Genomic DNA, 18,098 nt, shown 5'->3' with positions numbered 1-18,098 from the left:
GGAACAAAGGTGAGAAGGCGGGAGGGGACAGGAAAACTGGACCAATGGACACGGTGAACCCGGGGTGGAAAGGGAAAGGGGGTGAGTACTGACACAATGCAGGATTGCAGCCAATGCCACGAAACAATTTGTGCATAAATTTTTGAATGAGAAACGAATTTGCTCTGTAAATTTTCACCTAAATTACAATAATAAAACAAAAAAAAAAAACAGTATCTGTGCTCAAGGCTCTAAGGTAGCTTAGCATGGAAGACCTGTACTCTTTTCGTACAGCCCATTTGAAGGGCGGTGCCATGGATTGAATTACGTCTCCCCCAAAATGTGTGTATCAATTTGGTTAGGCCATGATTCCCTGTATTCTGTGTTGTCCTCCATTTTGTGATTGTAATTTTATGTTAAAGAGGATTAGGGTGGGATTGTAATCCCTTACCCAGGTCACACTCCTAATCCAATGTAAAGGGAGTTTCCCTGGGGTGTGGCCTGCACCACCTTTTATCTCTCAAGAGATAAAAAGGAAAGGGAAGCAAGCAGAGGGTTGGGGACCTCATACCACCTAGAAAGCAGCACTGGGAGCACAGCGTGTCCTTTGGACCTAGGGTCCCTGTGTCTGAGAAGCTCCTCCACCAGGGGAAGATTGAAGACAAGGAATCTTCCCCCGCAGCCAACAGAGAAAGCCTTCCTCTGGTGCCGACGCCCTGAATTTGGACTTGTAACCTACTAGCTGTGAGAGAATAAATTTCTCTTTGTTAAAGCCATCCACTTGTGGTATTTCTGTTACAGCAGTACTAGATGACGAAGAGGTGGGAAACTCCTAGTGTTTTTGGCAGTGGTCTTTGTTACAGAACCCTTCAGAGGCATCTAAATTTTGTAATTTATTTTTCAGTAAAACAAGTAAATAAATCAATTATCTATCCTTCTAAGCAGAGAAAAACGTAAAATTAAGTGTTTACGATAAGTAGACTTCAGCAGTCCATGCTATATTCAATACTCTTCACCAACACCACAGTTTGAATGCATCAGTTCTTCTGTCTTCCTTTTTCATTATCCAACTTCTACATGCATATGAGGCAACTGAAAAGACTATGGCTTGGGTCAGACACATCGAGTCATCAAAACGACGTCTTTGCTTTTTAAAACTTTAAAGTGGTCTTGTGCAGCAGATTTGCCCAATGCAATACGTTCTTTGATTTCTTGACTGCTGCTTCCATGGATGTTGATTATTGATCCAAGTAGAATAAAATTATTCAATAAATGTACTGTGGATTGTCAAAAGAACAAACAAATCACTCTTAGAAGAAATACAGCCAGAATGTTCCTTAGAAGTGAGGATGGCAAGACTTCAACTACCTACTTTGAACATCTCATCAGAAAAGACCAATCCCTAGAAAAGGACATCCTGTTTGGTAAAGTAGAGGGCCAACACAAAGGAGGGGACCCTCCATGAGATGGATTGACACAGTAGCCACAACAATGGACTCAAACATGCCAACGATCATGAAGCAGGCGCGGGACTGGGCAACGTGTCGTTCTGTCAAATGGAGCTGGCTAGACGGTGACTAACAGCATTCAGCAATGAAACACTTCTGGAAATCTCCTACAACTATTAATAACCTTTAGGATGACTTCAATATGGTTTTCTTTTCCATCAAAAACAAAGAATACTTCCTTGAGAGTGACAGGAAAAGGAAATGGCCATATATATTAATTTCTGTCCTTCAATATTGGTGCCTTTTTTGTGTGTATTTATAGAAATAGGATTTTGTTTTTGATTAGAGTTTTTGCCCTCTTCATATATGTCTTCAGGACATGTATAAATGACTAACATGCTTCTGATCCAAGAGGAAACACAAAACCAGAAGGGGTAAAACATCATCTTCCAAACAAATTTTAACTTTATGTTTAATTTGTTCAAGCATTTTAACAGAGAATTTGTCTCCAGGCAAGATTCTTAAAAGCCAGTTTTGAGATAACAAATATTACAAAGTTTGCCTGCCATCACAGAATATTTCAGTAGCATTAGTGCAGATTTATTTGAGCAATATTTTACATGCAAAACTTCAGGCTGTTCTAGTCTTGGAAATATTCTTCGGAAAGCTTCTTTGAAGGTATAAAACTGTCTATCGTGAACTAAATGGACAGGTTGATCGAAAACAAATGTCCACATTCAACTCTGGCAGGTGATTGTTTCGACATGTTCTCAATTCTTTTCATTAGCTATACAGTAAAACCTGTGAAAACCAGAACCTGCATAAGGCAGAAACCTGTCCAAAACCAAAAACCAAACCCACTGCCATTGAGTCACTTCCAACTCATAGTGACCCTATAGGACAGAGTAGAACTGCCCCATAGAGTTTCCAAGGAACGCCTGGTGGATTCAAACTGCCGACCTCTTTGTTAGCAGCCATAGCACTTAGCCACTACACCACCAGGGTTTCCAGAAACCTGTCAGAGAAGGAAAACTCAAATATTTTCCACTAATAGAGAGCGATAGAAAAGTGGTAAGACTGCATCCTGTCAAAGGCGGAAAACTTGTGAGACCCAGAAGAACAAGGCAGTCCCACTGAGTTTGGTTCTCACAGGTTTCACTGTATTAACAAACAGAACCCAGGGCCTCCCTTAGTCCACAGGCCTCTGAAGGACGTCTAAACAATTCTGAGTGATTTTGAGTAAAAGCAGTATTAACCAACACCCCAAAAGCCTTTTAGCAAGCACCTATTCCCTCAGAGGTTGTGTGTTTTGTAACATTTGTCCTTCACAGCGACAGCTCCACAGTTCCCATGTTTACCCAATATTGGGCCATAACCTCCAAAGAGCTTCAAGGGGATGATACTAGCAGCATTTATTGAATGCTTTCTCTGTGCCAAATACTGCGCATGCATCACCTAATTTACTCTCAGCCAATGTCTCAGTTACACACTGCTGCTGTAACAGAAATACCACAAATGGATGGCTTTAACAAACAAATTTATTCACTCACAGTTTAGGAGGCTAGAAGTCAGAATTCAGGGTGCCAGCTCCAGGGGAAGGATTTTCACCCTGTGTCTCTGGGGGAAGGTCCTTGTCTCCTTTCAATATCTGTGGGCCTGGCTTTCCTTGGAAATTTCCATGTGTCTTGGCATCAATCTTCCCCTAGGTCTAGGAGATTCTCAGAACAGGGACACCAGGTCCAAAGGACACACTCCGCTCCTGGCTTTTCTTTCTTGGAGGTAGTAGGTCCCTCTTTCTCTGCTCGCTTATCTCTCCTTTTATCTCTTGTAAGATAAAAGGTGATACAGGCCATACCCCAGGGAAACTCCCTTTACATTGGATCAGGGCTGTGACCTGAGGAAGGGTGCTGCATCCCACCCTAATCCTCCTTAACATGACCCAATCCTGCCTCATCAACATAACAGACAGCTCACTCCTAAATGGGACCCTAATCACAGGCATAGAAGCTAGGATTTACAACACATCACAAAATGGAGGCTACTCAAAGCACAAAATGGAGGCCAACCACATAATATTGGGAATCATGGCCTAGCCATGTTGGCACATATTTTGCAGGGGCACAGTTCAATCTATGACAGCCAATGACTTAGGGAGGCAAGTGGTGAAAGAAACCAAGTTCAGAGAGTTAAGCGTTAAGAGAGGGAAGACCAGCTTGCAAGTGACGTGGCAGAGATTCTAATTCAGGTCTGCATGGTACATAGTTTGTCCTCCTAACCTCTATGCCACTCCACACATCCTTACAGACAGTAGACAGCTAGTGATGATGGCAGTGGCCAATTGTGGGTTGGGAAAAGGAAGTGAGGTCTTCTTTTCTACATCTTAGTTTCCTTTGGAAACCCTGGTGGCGTTGTGATTAAGTTCTACAGCTGCTAATTAAGAGGTTGGCAGTTTGAATCCACTGGGCACACCTTGGAAACTCTATGGGGCATCTCTACTGTGTCCTATAGGGTTGCATTGAGTTGGAATCCACTTGACAGCAACAGGTTTGGTTTTTGGTTTTTCCTTAGCTGGGATGGGTAGCAACACACACACACACACGTGCATTTTATTTTGGTTTATTCATGGAGGGATAATTTGCATTGTGCATGTGCACCTTTGTGTGTGTGTGTATGAATGAGAGAGAGGATAAAATATTTAAAATCGGCTGAAGACCGCTGATCTAGTACTTTTTACTGTTGTTATTGTTGTTAGGTGCCGTCGAGTCGGTTCCAACTCATAGTGACCCCATGCACAACGGAATGAAAGACTGCTCTGTCCTGTGCCATCCTCACAATTGTTGCTATGCTTGAGCCCACTGTTGCAGCCACTGTATTAATCCATCTCATTGAAGGTCTTCCTCTTTTTTGATGACCCTCCATTTTACCAAGCGTGATGTCCTTCTCCAGGGACTGATCCCTCCTAATAACATGTCCAAAGTAAGTGAGATGAAGTCTCATCATCCTCCCTTCTAAGGAGCATCCTGGCTATACTTCTTCCAAGACAGATTTGTTCATTCTTTTGGCAGTCCATGGTATATTCAATATTCTTCGCCAACACCACAATTCAAAGGCATCAATCCTGCTTCAGTCTTCCTTATTCACTGTCCAGCTTTCGCATGCATATGAGGCGAATGAAAACACCTTGGCTTGGGTCAGGCGCACCTTAGTCCTCAGGGTGACATCTTTGCTTTTTAACACTTTGAAGAGATCTCTTGCAGCCGATTTGCCCAAAGCAATGCATCTTTTGATTTCTTGACTGCTGCTTCCATGGGTGTTGATTGTGGATCCGAGTAAAATGAAATCCTTGACAACTTCAAACTTTTCTCTGTTTATCATGACGTTGCTTATTGGTCCAGTTGTGAGGATTTTTGATTAAATGAAATTAATTAATTAAATGAAATTACTTTGAACTGTAATTTTGATTTCCTACTCCACCCCTCTATGTGACTTGTGGAACACTTGATTCTTTTTCTTAAACACTAGGTCACAACTGGCGCATTTACTACAGTGACCTCCAATCTCTCCATTGCATTCTTTTCCTCTCCACACTCACTAGGCGGTGAGTATCCTCTCCTGCCACCCCAATTGCTTCTCTTTGGTACACACTTATTTCCTCCCTTCCATTGTTATTAAGTCCAATATTCGGAACCCAGAGACAGTAAGAAACAAATAGATGTTAAGTGGAAAGAAATCACTAATATTTCCACATTTGTTCTTTCTGGTCTCTAGGAGTTTCCCAGATGGTCCTTGTCTTAATTCTCTGTCAGATCCCAGGATCTCTCACAATCCTCATTTGAGGATCTTCCAATATTCTTCCCTTGGGGATTCCAAGGGTGCCTCCTGCCCCCACACAATTCTAGGACATGCGTAAGAGCCATATTTTATGGAATATCTTTCGAGTACTCTTCCAGGTGGCTTACTTTGTAATGTCCTACAAGTTATAGGACCCTGTAGGCATAGAGATATCTCTCCAAGCCTTTCTAATCAGTGGGCTAAGGAGGCCCATTTGACTGTTCATTAGACATTATGTCAACCTTTCCCAAATATGGGATCATGATTGACGGTTGTCTTTTCTTCCCACAGGTAGAACCTTTGTTTTGTTGCTCTCATTTCCTCAAGATCTCCCAACAGCTTCAAGTCTTTACTTACCATAACAGTAAGATAAAATTGCTCACCAAGAAGCCCTGGAAGGAGCCAGTCTATTGGAATTAAAGTGATGGGCCTTGCCTCCCTGGACACGTGCACAACCCAGAGGGCAAACAGAATGCCCAGCAGCTCGCGAGGGCAAAAGATATAGGCAGAGAAGGAAACACCGAGCCCTTGCAGGGCAAACTGAGCCAGGCAAAGCCACAAAGCTATGGTCAGTGAGCAGAGCATAGCAGCTGACTGGCTCCTATTCAGTGATTGGAAATGCCCAGTTTCCTTCAACCTAATGTGCTAACATGAACCTAAGATTGTTACAGCCCCAAGTGACAATGACTTCTGTAGTAGGTCAGGGTACCTTAGTTATAATGTCATCCTTGGAAAAGGCTTGGGGAACTAGAAAATCTGATTGTTATAATTTTTGTGTACCTAAAAAAAAATTTTTTTTAAAGGGCCAATTCTCTATTAAACGAGCATAAAGAGTGATCTTTTCAGGGAAACACGAAAAGAGTCTTTAAAAATAGTCAGTAGATTCCAGTGATTTACGTCATCAAGAAACAGAATGTCTTAAGTAACGCATGGGCAATAAAAGCAAGCAGATGTTTGCAGTCTAAGTAAAGCACTAATGGAGGTGCTATGGCATTGTACCAAAGTCAAATTCCCATTTTCAGAGCTGCCCACTGGAGTTTTAAATACAGCCGCCTAACTTTGAGTCAATGACTGGGAGGCTTTCCCTGTCCACACTGAGTATCATCCCCTCCTGCAGGTAACAATGAATAATTCACCAGTAACATGCTGAGTCAAACTCATCTCTTGAAATGGGCCTCGAAGTGTATGACTGACCCTGAGATCCAAACTTGCCATAGAAACAGTTTCTCAGGTTCCTCAATTACAAACATAAGTTATTATGGGCAAAATCACAGTAAAAATAAATGAGCAAGACCAAACCCACAAGAAACTGGATTGGGACTTCCACGTGCAGTGCTAAACCTGGTGGTTACCAGATCAAGCAGGGGGTACTTCGGTAAAGGCTGACAGTGGAAATCCATTCAGATGGCACGCCCTCTCCCTCCCTCTTCCCCTTCAGAAATTCAAAGTGTTTTGTCAATATGAAGCCACATACTGCTGGTTCAGTCAACCACTGCTGGGAGGATGGAAGACATTTGGGGATTAACTCTTTTTAGACCACCAAGCTATCCTTCACCACTCTGGAATAATTGTTTACTCAGTCAGGGATCCCCAGCCTCTTCTGGAGTGCCTCACTGCTTAGAAGACCGGATTTCTGCCACATAAGCCTTTGACGGTAAGGACATTTAGAAAGGAAATTGCATTCACACCACTATTGCAGAATTGGACTAATTATAAAGATTAGACCAGCCCTGTCATCTTTAGGGAGTCCTCTGTCCTGTGAGGTTGTTATGACTTGGAATCAACTCAACGGCAAGAGGTTTGGGTTTGGGCTTTTGGGTGGTACAAATGGTAAATGCACTCAACTGCTAACAGAAAGGTTGGCAGTTCAAGTCCACCCAAATGTGCCTTGGAAGAAAGATCTGGTGATTTATTTCCAAAAAAGCAGCCATTGAAAATCCTATGGAGTATAGTTCTACTCTGACACACGTGGGGTGGCCATGAGTCAGAATCCACTTGGTGGCAACTGGTTTTTTTGGTCAGCTTCACTGGAATGAACCCCACCAGGACATTATCCTGTAACCATTCCCTGGGACCCACTACTTGGTTGGCTATTTCCTCACGGGTTAACAGCACCCCTTTACCTTTTCCAGGAATAGGCTTCTTGCCCTCTTCTACTTCCCGCTTCATTTCTGTGCTGTCTCGTCCCCTCCTTTCATAAACATGCCTAGAGAACAGTTTCTTCCCGGCCATCCACCAACTCAAGCACAATGCCCATTTTTGTCTCTTCTCATATTTCTTGATATTTTAATGTTACCTCTTTATTTTTTACTTTCTTCATTTCCTTTCCCCCCAACCTTCAAAAAAATTTTTTTTTTCATTTCCTTTAACTTTCCAGGCATTTCTCCTGAAGCCTCATTCTCACCCTTTTATTTTGTTCTCTTTCTTATTTTTATCTCTGGCACTTTGTAACGATTTGTGGTTTGTCTCTTCTTTTCCTGATCCCTTACCCCTCTGTTTGTTTGCTGGGCTTTTGTTTATATATGGGGGAGGGAGGCTTGGCTGGGAGAAGGAAGATTAGTTTTGGGTTGCTTTGGGACTTCCCTTTGTCAAGAAAATCTCTGACCCCCCCATTTCCCCCTTTCTCCCTTCCCTCCTCTAACATCTTCTGCTTTGCTTGCTTTCTTTTGTCTTCCTCCCCTTCCCCTCTCTTCCCTTCCTTTCCCTTCCCCTGACCTCTTTGGACTTACACTTATCTTCTAAAGCATTATATTTGATCTGAAAAAATAATGACATTTTCTCTTTTAAAATCTTTCATGACCACTCTGGGGGGAAAAAAAGAAAATCAATAAACTATGGCTAAAGCTTACCCTCCTTAATATGCAGAAACTTTCAAACTGACACAAATGGCACAGGTCTGAATATTTGAATACAGGCAATATACATAGTGTTGCTTTATCATTGATAGTGATTGTAGTAGAGAAAACAAGAACTGGTTATACTAATGTTAATGTGCAAAATAAGCTACTAGAGCTATGTTGCTACTGTTAGTTGCTGTCCAGTTGGCTCCAACTCAGGTTGGCTTTATATACAACAAAATGAAATGTTGCCTGGTCCTATGCCACTATAAAAACCCTGAAAAGGCTGTGGAAGCGATTTATTTAATTAAATATACCGATACACAGGTTTCATTGGAATTACTAGTAGCGTACATTAAAATCTAAACCTAACTTAGAAATTCTGGTCAACAGCACTAAATTGTATATAACATGTGTGCACACACCCACACACATCTCTTATTTTTCTCACAGAAACCAGGCAGGTCATTTATATATAAACTCTTGTATTATCTAAAACTCATATATTAACTTATGCTACCAAAATAGAGCCCAGAGTAAGCAGAGAGACAAAGAAATCCAAAGGACGGGTATATGTAAAATAGGCTATTGCAGAGATAGCGCAGGACAGAGTTTATCAACAGATTTACGACCTAGGGTCAGCTGGCTGAGGCCGTCCTCCTCCCCAATTCCAATCCATCTAAGGAGGATAAACAGACCAAAAGGCCTGAGGGTGGGGAAGGCTTCCATCTTTATCTCTGCCAGAGATTTATATGGGGGCCTGGAAAGAGAAGTTCTCACCCAGTTTTCATTCATTGCAATGTTTGATGTGCTTTTGCTACAATCTTTACTCTGGGTCATTCAACCAGGTCCCTTCATTATTATCAGACTATCAGCAGCTGATTTATTGGCAGGCAACTACATTCACGGGCAAGACAGCGTGCTCTCTGCCTTGACACTGTCCAGCTCAGCTTCCTTCTTGGTGCATTGTGACTCCTAAACCATCCCGACTTGGACCAACTGCTACCGCAGGTGCTAATTGGAAGTTTTCGTGGAATGCTCTTACTTTGTACTCGGCAAAGGGCCAGCCCAGTGGGTCTTTATGAGGTGAAAATGGCAGCCCCTCTGGGAAATACAATTCCCATTCCAACTGCCCTTTTAAACTGCCCTTGTATCTTGAAAGCAAGGAACCCTGGTGGCGCAGTGGTTAAGCACTTGGCTGCTAACTGAAAGGTCAGAAGTTCGAACCCACCAGCTGCTCTGTAGGAGAAAGATGTGGCAGTCTGCTTCCGTAAAGATTACAGCCTAGGAAACCCTATAGGGCAGTTCTACCCAGTCCTCTAAGGTGGCTACGAGTTGGAATCGACTTGATGGCACCCAACAACAACACATATCTTGAAATGCATATGCACCAAAATGGAGCACAGGGAGAAAACATCACAAAGGCAGGGAAGGTAGTGGAAGAGGAAGCGCTGAAAAACAGGCCTAAGACTTCCATTTCAGATAACAGCTTCCACTCCTTTGCTTTTGTCTCCACCCCTCCCCCACACCCAAATCCCAACCTGAGTAAAATCTCAAATATCCAGATTGAGAATCAAGTACACTCCAGTTATCTGAATAAATTCATACAAATGTTTCATAATTTTGCACCCAAACATTAACCAAAAAAACCCCAAACCCGTTGCCTTTGAGTCGATTCCAACTCATAGCGACCCTGTAGGGCAGAGTAGAGCTGCCCCAAAGGGTTTCCAAGGCTGTAATCTTTACGGAAACAACTGCCACATCTTTCTCCTGCGGAGCGGCTGGTGGGTTCAAACTGCCAACCTTTCAGTTAGCAGTTGAGCGCTTACCCACTGCGCCACCAGGGCTCCAACCATACACAAGTGAAATCACTACAAGGAACCCCTCCTTTTTCCTCCCATATGTTTTTCTCTATAAAAACAAGTGCTTGTTGCAGATAAATGCATGAAAAATGAGTGACGTCCCGATGGAAAACAATCTTCTTAATAGTTCGGTGAGAGATAAATGTGGTTTTACACCCATAGACCCAGATCACAGGAGAGCAGTGGTGGTTCAGTGGTAGAATTCTGGCCTTCCATGTGGGAGTCTCGAGTTCGATTCCTGGCCAGTGCACCTCACGTGCAGCCACCACTCATCTGCCGGCAGAGGCTCGCAAGTTGCTAGGATGCTAAACAGGTTGCAGCAGAATTTCCAGACTAAGATGGACTAGGAAGAAAGGCCTGCTGATCTACTTCCAAAAATTAGCCAACAAATACCCTATAGATCACAATGGTGAGCCCAGAGAGCTCAGTTGGTAGAGCACCAGGCTTTTAATCTGAGGGTCCAGGGTTCAAGTCCCTGTTCTGGCAGACTGTCCTTTTGGAAACCCTGGTGGCCTAGTGGTTAAGTGCTATGGCTGCTAACCAAAGGGTCAGCAGTTTGAATCCGCCAGGCGCTCCTTGGAAACTCTATGGGGCAGTTCTACTCTGTCCTCTAGGGTCGCTATGAGTCGGAATCGACTAGACGGCACTGGGTAGATCACAATGGCCCAATCCACACCTGATTAGGGGGATGGCTCAGGGCCGGGCAAGGTTTCATTCCGTTGTGTGTGGATGGCATGAGTTGGGGGCGACTTTACTGCAACTAACAACACCACCCAAGCCGTACGCATACAGTTCAACTCCAAAATAAAGAGAATTAATAGCATGTGGCAAGGACAAAGTGGAAGAAGTGGAACAAGGCAAAGGAAGGGGAATTTTGATTGTGCCTTGGGTCCATACAATGCCAGGACACCTGGAGAGGGAAGCAAATACCTGGATTCCACAGGGCTTAACCCCCTCCTTGCTCTCACCTGTGCATTCCAAGGCTTCCCTAACCCTGGTATGGCTCGGCCTTCACAGACTAATGACTCCTTTTAATGAGAGAATATCTGGAAGCCAGAAAGGAATTTGCTGAGGTCACTCAAGGGCAGTGGAATTACACGCGCAGTATAAAATGCTCTCACTAAATTGATGCTAGAAAAACAAAATGCGAAAACCTTCACCCAAACCCCACAGGGAGTGTGAGGTTAATAGAGTGCGCTCATCTGTTAGTGCGAACTCTCCGGTTACATTTTACTAAATCTTACAGTCCTCTTACAAGAGATAAGGGATTGCAGCTGAGAAAAGCAATGCCGTTTGTTCCTATATGGGATCCCGTAATCCAGGTTGGTGGGGGGAGCAGGGGGAAGTTGGAATGAAACAGAAGGAATTCACCAGATAAGTGAGGTTAATAGCTGCCCTGTACATTCTCAACAAGGAGAAAACTTCACTTAGGTAAACTTACAGAGTGTTGAGATCCTGGCTGTCAAGATGCTCACGTACCACCCTGCCCCCTCAGGAAGTTATTGAAAAGAACTCTTCTCCCTCTAGGCTTTGTTGCTGGCGAATCCGTGGAGGTAATAATGGTCACTTAGGAGATCTGGTGGCGCAGTGGTTAAGTGCTTGGCTGCTAACCTAAAGGTTGGCAGTTCGACCCCGCCCAATGGCTCTACAGGCGAAAAGACCTGGCAATCTACTCCCATAAAGATTGGGAAGCCCTATGAGGCAGCTCTACTCTGTCCTATAGGGTCACTATCAGTCAGAATTGACTCGACAGCACCCAACAACAACAACAACAGTTACTCATGTTTGTAGGATGCTCAATAATATATGAAGTGATTTTCATTTTTACAGACCTCATTGGATTGTCCCAACAACCCTGGCCGGTGAATGTCAATGGCCTCATTTTTAAAGATGGGGGAACTGAGGCTCAGAGAAATTTAGCATCACACAGCTAGAGAATGGATGAACTAGGATTTGAACTCACACCAAGGCTTTCAGCCCCAAAGTGCATGCAATTTCCACTGCACCAGGCTAAAAACGCTCTTGATTCCTCTCCCTTCCCCAAACCAGGTCAACTTTCACTGTCCCTGACATCACTAAATGGCACCACTATTTCTCTAGTTCTGTGAACCTCCTTGTCCCTACCATTCCCCAGGCCCCATTCACCACCCACTCCTGTTGATGTCACCTCTGAAATATATCTGGAATCCATCCACTTCTCTTCACCTCGACCACCATATTAGCACAAGTTGCCATCATCTTCCCACACACTTTCACCCTGACACCCCTCATTCCATTCTCTGGGCAGCTTCCAACGTAGTCTTTTCAAAAGACAAATACCACTGCTTCCTGAGTACATTCTAATACAGTCTGGCTGTTTATCACCGCTCCATACACATGGACTTATGTCCTCACCTGGGAGCTCATACTCAAGCATCCCTTTCTCCAGGGAACTTTCTCTGACTTCCCCCCTTGATTAACACTTTTACTCCTGTGTGCTATTTCATCCACATTTGTCTCCCATGCTAGACTGTTATCTACCTTAACACCGCCTCCTCTGTAGCCTCAGCATGCAGCACGACGCCCGGCTCAGGGTGTGCACTGGGTAAATACCGGTGAATGAATGTTGGGCTTCTCCTTCTCGTTTCTCTCCATTGCCTGCCCTTCCTCCACTCCGCACCCTCATCCCTATCTCGTTTCTTGTCCCATCCTCATGGGATCTTGCTCTTTTATTTACTTAGTCTTAACTGGAAAGAAATCCATGCCAAAGTGGTAAATATACAACTCCAGGGGTTGCTCTACCTTGAGCCATTTGATTTCAAATAGGACACTCTTAATGCTTCCAAAGACAACTGAATCCTTCTCTATTGCTGAGATTCAAAGCACCACACTGGCTTGGGAGAGAGACATTCTATTTTTGCACTCTCAGGGGAAATTCTTTCACAACTTAACCTAGCCGATTTTGAGATGCACCTTCCACTTGTTGCTGCTCAGTTTGCAATCGCGATATAATTATCATTCCTAGCCTATGAACCCACTTGGTCATTGCAATTCCTATTGTTTTCACTTCAATGGACCTTTATGCAGTATTTGAAACAAGCCTCACCCATTAGGAGAAGAAAAAGAATTCACACACCAGGCAAAGCCTCTCAAAGAAGCAGGAAAGATGAGGAATTTCCCTCAGGCCAGAGGGACATCCACTCAGGGCTCAGGTGGGACTGGCTGGAAGTTGTCTGGATACATACCCAGGAGACCCATGGACCCCCCCCAAGCATGCTGGCTCTTAGTGCTTTCGTGGACATGCGTTAGAAGGGTTACAGGGTTTGCTTCCTGAGAAGTGTAGTAACTTGGTGGATATCTCAGGAGGAATGAAGGCTACACTCCCTCAGAAGAGCATTTGAGGGAGGAATATAGTCCTGACTGTTACCTTCTGGAAGACGTTCAGAGACAGCAGGGAAGCACTGTTTAAAGAAAGGCTGCATTTTGGCACAAAGCGTGGGGACACCTTACAGAAAAGCACAGACATCGACAACCTCAGCTGGAAAGTGATTTAGAAAAGTCAGTCTTAAAAAGTTTATCTCACCTACACTCTCCTTTTTTATGTATGCAAAGGAGGAATGTATGCTTTAAAAAAAAATCTATCTAACCAAGACTAAAAATTCTTTTAATAAATGTAGAATAAATCATTCAAAGGCTAAGAAAACATTGTGCCAATGTTTTCTTATTGGAAGCATTTTTTTTTCTTGGCATTGTAACTTACAATAGATGGCATCTGAGGGGCAAGGAAAATAAGCAATAAGTAGTCACTTAATCTGTGTTTTGGTCAAGCCACTTTGGTTCCTCATCGCGCCAACAACATATGGTCTCCACTTGCCTCAGCCAGGGGGAAACTCTTGCCAGAGCATGTCAGCCCTTGGGACACATTTTCTCCATATCCCAGAAGCCACATTAGGTTAAATGTTAACATCCACAGAGGTGGGGTGGGGTGTGGTGGATGGGGAATGGGAGAAAGAGAGTGAGGGCCGAGGAGACTCGTGGGGATATAACACTCTGAGAGAGGTCTATCCTCAAAAAAAAAAAAAACAAGACTCCCCAAAAACACTGCTACAAATGGAAGCCAGGGAAACTTTCTATTTGTTGTTAATAAGTGGCTTTTATCAATGAATTTTCTAGCCCACTTCCTCATGCTGTCGCTGCTGGAAAAGCTTTCAAGGTGTCAAATTAATAAGTATGAAGTGAGTTCTGTTTTGTTTATAAAACATTTTACTTTCGGAAAAACACCTTCCAAGGTGGAAACTCAAGCTTGAGATAACATAGACTGCTACAGAAGAAGGAAGATGCCTTTAGAACTAGGGTTTCACACACGAAAACCTACAGGGGACAATCAAGTAACACAAAACAGCAAAGAGGACCTGGTAGAAGGCACTAGAAGGTAGGTCATGCTTCATTAAAAGGCAAATTTTCGATCACCGACTATGCAAAATTAAGTAACAGACTGAATTCAATTCGTAGGCCACCAGGGTGTATCTGCTTCTCCTTTTTCAACCCCCTTAATGGTTTACTTGAAGACCCCTAGTCCACCCCATTTCAGAACCAGCTAATATTTATTGATTGGCTTCGTGCCCAGCATTATGCCAAGCACTTTCCCATACAGCACCATTTCCAATACTTACGACTGCCCAACGAAGTGTGTATGTCTCTGTTGATAGATGAGGAACTTGAATCCCCAAGAAGTTCAAGGTGCCTTGGCCAAACCCCCTACCCGCTGCTTTGGAAGAAATTGGGGCAACACTGCTGGGCTTTTGTTTCCTAACTTTAAGCCAAGGATATCAGTTCGAGTAAACTCGTTATTCGTTCTCTCGTAGTTTATATACTGTTTTGTTCCCCAAGGCAATGCATGATGAGTGTGTCAGTGCAGATCTAAATAACTGCGCGGTTAGATACTCAGGGGGGAACATAACTTTGGTTTGAGTAACCAAGGCCCCAGTCGTGGAACAATACCTATAAATAATGCAGCCCTCCCTGGCTCAAGCTCTTTGACTGAAATTCCAATTCCATCACGTGTTAAAACTCAAAACTGTCAAATTGAGGAGGTTCTGCTTAATTTCATTTCTGTCTCAAGTTTAGACAAGTGAAGAGGGACTCACATGAGCGTGTGAATGTCTGCACATGAATAGTTAGGGCCATTCTTTAGGAAGATTCGACTCAATATCGGAGAGCTGAACATTCCGCAAAGCACTGCTATCCATTTTTATTTTCCTTTTAAATACAAACGAAAATTAACCGAACCCTTGGCATTAATAGACAAAGGAACTCAATTTCTCTGACAGCTTCATTCACCGAAGATTCCCTTATATGTGATTACAAGAAATTAATTAAAAAATGGCAATATACGTTTACATTTAACTAGGAGTCTTTAATCCTGTCTATCACCTCACCAGCTAACGTTTTGTCAAATAAAAATATATTTAAACTTGGTTTTGTCCATACCCTTAAAAAAAAGATACCTGGAAAATCCTACTGGTGAAAACCAGTTATTAATTGGTGGTCCCTAATTCTAAGTCTTAGAAGTAACGGTGGCTGCTCTTGTCTGCTTCATAAGAATTGCTACTGATACTTGTACCTTAGTAATTTACAGCAGTTACAACAATAATAAAAGCTCTCAAGTTACCCAGTACTCTGGAAACATCTCTTCTCTGTGTGGTGCTCGAGGAATCCCTGACAACCCAAGAGCGTGGTTTTGCAAATTATAATCACAAAATATAAGGCGGCACAATCCGCCTTTACAATAGCTCTCTGTCATTTATAGATACTCCAAGAGGGAGTCAGGTGGCATCCCTCCCCCTGCAAGCCTCTCCCTACCCCATAAGCTCATGGGTATTTCTGTGGCATCCTCTGACATAAAAGCTATCAGGTCAATAAACGCACGAACAGCTTGACACGTCTGTTACCCGTTCACCGGACACGAATGTTTTACACCTACCAGTTGGGAAGCTCTGTCTTAATGAATGTCCCTCTGTCTGGTCAGCAAAAAATGAGCACCAAGTACGTTTGCAGGAAACCATACTTCACATGCCATGCCCCATTCAGGTAATGAGATCTCTCTTTGCAGAAATGTTATGGGTTGCATGAAGGCTTGGCTTAAATTCATCTGTCTCTTATATGTCTTTCCCCTCTCCCTGCCCAGAGTACTTAGTGTAGGACTTCAAAAAGCACTCAATAAATATTTGCTGAACGAATGTAACAAGAATTAATAACGTAAAATGGTTTTGAAAAGGTAATTGATGTCAAATGGTACACAGAGAAAGCCAGAGCAAGTTCACTGGGGATGGGAATGCTGTATACATACTTGGTACAGTGTCCAAGGGAAGAGTTTGCATTTAATAAACAATCTTTGAAACTGGGTTCTTTTATGTCATTGCCCCTGGACTAGGCCACACTAGTGGCAAGAGAATCCCAGCCAAACAAATCCTGATACCAGTTTGAGAAAGGGAAGTGTAAGTGGTAACTAAACTTTAAAACTGCCACCTGTCTGTCAGTTTGTCTTACTGTGGTGGCTGTGTGTTGCTGTGATGTTGGAAGCTGTGCCACTGGTATTTCAAACACCAGAAAGGTCACCCATGGTGGACAGGTTTCAGCGGAGCTTCCAGACTAAGACAGACTAGGAAGAAAGGCCTGGAGATCTACTTCCAAAAATTAGCCAGTGAAAACCCTATGGGTCACAACAGAATATTGTCTGATATAGTAGGACTTAGCAGCATTTTGTTCAATTGTGCACGGGGTTGTCATGAGTCGGAGCCAACTGCATCGCGGCTAACACTAACAACAATAAACATTAACCAGGATCCCTGAGGAAACACTTTGCTACCAGCTTTCCAGGAGATCTTTAAGAAGAGATCAACACACACACACACACACAGTATAGAACACCTCTTTAACTTCGTTGTGGAATGAAGAGGATAAACTGAATGATACGCAGAGGGCCTTGACACTCTCAGGGGTGCATAAAAAGGACAATAAAAAATGGGCTGTTTTTCTTTACAGTGAGCTCCAAGGCCAAATTTGACACAGTGGTATGGAATTTTAACTTGGTGGATCTATATCCTGGGCCTGAGTTGTCGAAGTAGGCTCCTAACTTTAACAAGTTACGACAGACATAGAAATTGATCCTATCTATATATATTATTGGGATAAACTGAAGAAGCCATGTGATTCAGAGATAACCTCCAGGGAGGGGCATACGCCCAGCCTAGGCACACCCTGATGGCCCAGGTGCCAAGAGGGATCAACATCTGGACGTGTCTACAGCCCATTCATGACCTACCAGTGCTCTGTGGCCCACCCACTGGGGAGCTCTGTCTTAAAGAATGTTCTTTGGGATGATCGGCTGAAAGATGAGCCACCAAGTAAGTGTGCAGCACACCATACTGCATGTATCACACACTATGCCTCTCTCTCTATATATATATATAAAAGGAGACCTGATGGCACAGTGGTAAGTGCTCGGCTGCTAACCGAAAGTTCAGTGGTTCAAACCCACCCAGCGGCTCCTCGGGAGAAAGACCTGGTGATCTGCTCCCATGAAGATTACAGCCGAGAAAGCCCCACGGGGCAGCTCTGCTCTGTCACATGGGATCTCTGTGAGTTGGAATCGACCCTACAGCGCCTATAACAACATGCCTCTCTCAGGAAGCTGCAAAACCTATTAACATATTGGGATATTAAGGCTCCGGGAAGACCTGCTTCCTTTGGTTTATTCCAGAATTTTTTAATCTCCTTGAACCAGGGCATCATGCAGGTGCCAGAAGGCTGTCGAATGGTTAAACCCTCCACACAAACAGTACCAGTGACATGAGAAGGTTCAAGGCAACAACACAGCATCCTGACTTCCTTTCAGTGGGGGACTTAGTCGGACACTGAAATGACTTTCATTTTCAAAAGGGAACCCTCCTGAAACTCTAGGAACACTGAAGTGTTAAATACAGTCATCGATATTATAACCGCACCCCCCCCCCCCGCCCCCATGAGCTGCCGAGAAGCCAGGGGTGAGCAGCGTCAGGAACCGGCCTCCCAGTTATCTTCGGGATTTCATATGTCACTGGAAGGAGTATTCTAAACATAAGATCCCAAACCCTATGGGTATCCCTTACCCCCCCTACCCC

The 18,098-nt window shown here is 43.7% G+C and overlaps 1 protein-coding gene and 1 non-coding gene across 2 annotated transcripts in view; one reads left to right on the top strand and one right to left on the bottom strand.

The window, feature by feature from the left end:
- MID1 (midline 1) overlaps positions 1-18,098 on the bottom strand; it is a 388,197-nt gene that overhangs the window by 368,007 nt on the left and 2,092 nt on the right. The gene's annotated exons all lie outside the window — the stretch shown is intronic.
- TRNAK-UUU (transfer RNA lysine (anticodon UUU)) lies at positions 10,371-10,443 on the top strand. The gene has a single exon. It is a non-coding gene; the product is annotated as a tRNA-Lys (tRNA).

This window comes from Elephas maximus, chromosome X (genome assembly GCF_024166365.1).
Source record: "Elephas maximus indicus isolate mEleMax1 chromosome X, mEleMax1 primary haplotype, whole genome shotgun sequence".
Lineage (NCBI taxonomy): Eukaryota > Metazoa > Chordata > Mammalia > Proboscidea > Elephantidae > Elephas > Elephas maximus.
The sequence above is the reverse complement of the archived record's forward strand: the minus strand, read 5'-3'. Positions and strand labels throughout refer to the sequence as shown.